This window comes from Pollachius pollachius (assembly GCF_949987615.1).
Source record: "Pollachius pollachius genome assembly, chromosome: 13".
NCBI classification, from domain to species: domain Eukaryota; kingdom Metazoa; phylum Chordata; class Actinopteri; order Gadiformes; family Gadidae; genus Pollachius; species Pollachius pollachius.
This window is the reverse complement of record NC_136946.1, coordinates 10619491-10621476: the sequence shown is the minus strand read 5'-3', so window position 1 is coordinate 10621476 and position 1986 is coordinate 10619491.

Genomic DNA, 1986 nt, shown 5'->3' with positions numbered 1-1986 from the left:
TCTCTCTCTCTCTCTCTCTCTCTCTCTCTCCTCTCTCTCTCTCTCTCTCTCTCTCTCTCTCTCTCTCTCTCTCTCTCTCTCCTCTCTCTCTCTCTCTCTCTCTCTCTCTCTCTCTCTGAGGTGTTGGGTGGGGGTATTGGGGGGTTGAACATAAAGTCTGACAAGCCACAGCTGGGGGCCTAGTACGCCACCGGGGTTCGAGGTTTGCTCCGGGGGCTGCACCTGCTCAATCCCTCCGGTTCCCCCGTCCCACCAAAGCGTCTGCTGCCCTGTCTGCCGCCCCTTGTCCTCCTGGGCTGCCTGTCGTTTCAGACACACGTTTCAGACAGACGTTCAGTGTGTCCTAAGCTTTTACCCTTTATTTTATTCTCTCTCCCCGCCTGTCATTATTCAACAGCTGCCAATTCGCATTGCAATCGTATGTTCCACTGAAGTACACGATCACCCTGTCCTGGTCAGCAGCTATATGTTATCCCCCCTCCACATGTCCTTTCTATAGTTGGATAACGTCTGCCTTGTGCATCGTGTCAACCTTTTCCTTTAGCACGCAATAGCTCACTTTCTTTTGAATGGCTCTCTCTCCCCTGCTCTCCCCCTCCCTCTCTCCCTCTGTGTTCCAAGGCCACTCGCCCGTTGCAGACTGCTGTGTTGAGTCTGCCAGGTTCACAGCTGGAGTGCACGTTTCCTGAGCTCTGGGACGGAACACGGAGCCAGAGGAGGCTGAGAAAACGCCAGCTTGCCTGTTCCCACTGAACCTCCCATATACACGCACACACTCGCAGGGTTGCTTCAGGTTGACGCAACAAGGCTCTACACAGCGCGCGCACACACACACACACACACACACACACACACACACACACACACACACACACACACACACACACACACACACACACACACACACACACACACACACACACACACACACACACACACACACAGCTGTACCAGATGAAGATGGCAAAACGACCCACCTCAAGTCCAGATGCGCATTCCCGACTGTATGCTAATTAGATGAAACACGTCTAGGCTGACACATTTATGGCTTTAGTATATACATTATGGTCAAGTCAGCGTGTTTTATTGTCAAAGTTGTATGTGATATGGTCACTGAAATTCTTACACGATTAGGGTAACACATAGTATTATTCTAAATATTATCAAGCCATTCCAGAAATGAGGTTATTGTGGATTTTTTTAAGATATGTGCTCCGTTTCAATGGAGTAGACATATATATATAGTTCTATATGCACACACTCAACACAAGGATTCAAGAGTCAACACTTTGAGATGCACACAGATCATTAACACTCTTGACACCAGTATAGGTAAATATATCATTTGCAATATACCAGGAATAACTTTCAAATTTCTTTCTCCAAAAGAATGTTAATGATTTCACTACACTTGAATGTCTCCCAGGGGCTGGCTAAGTGTGCAGTGTTTATATCTCGCTTCTAACTGTAATGGTTTGCTCTCTTAGCTGCCTGATAGTCACTTCCAAGTTCACTCCACAGAGTTAATAGATGTGACCCTAAGAGACCTACTGATAATTGATCTCAATTTCCCCAAATATACTTGTAGCAACTGTAGCATTCCAAGCATTATTGGGACATTTATAGAAGATAGTCATTAGCTAGCTGTAATAGCAACACAAATTTCTAAATGGTTATCCTTACTTAATGGAAAAGTTGGGGTTAATAATGCGTTGGTGGGGTCCTAATACCATTAAGTATAGTATTAAGGTCCTTAATACCATTAAGTAAATAATAGTCCTTTATATGGGAGTAACAAAGTAAAAAAGGCAAATCTGGAGAAAGACAGACTGAGAGAGACGCGCACACACACACACACACACACACACACACACACACACACACACACACACACACACACACACACACACACACACACACACACACACACACACACACACACACACACACACACACACACACACGATACTGAAATGCTAAATAAAC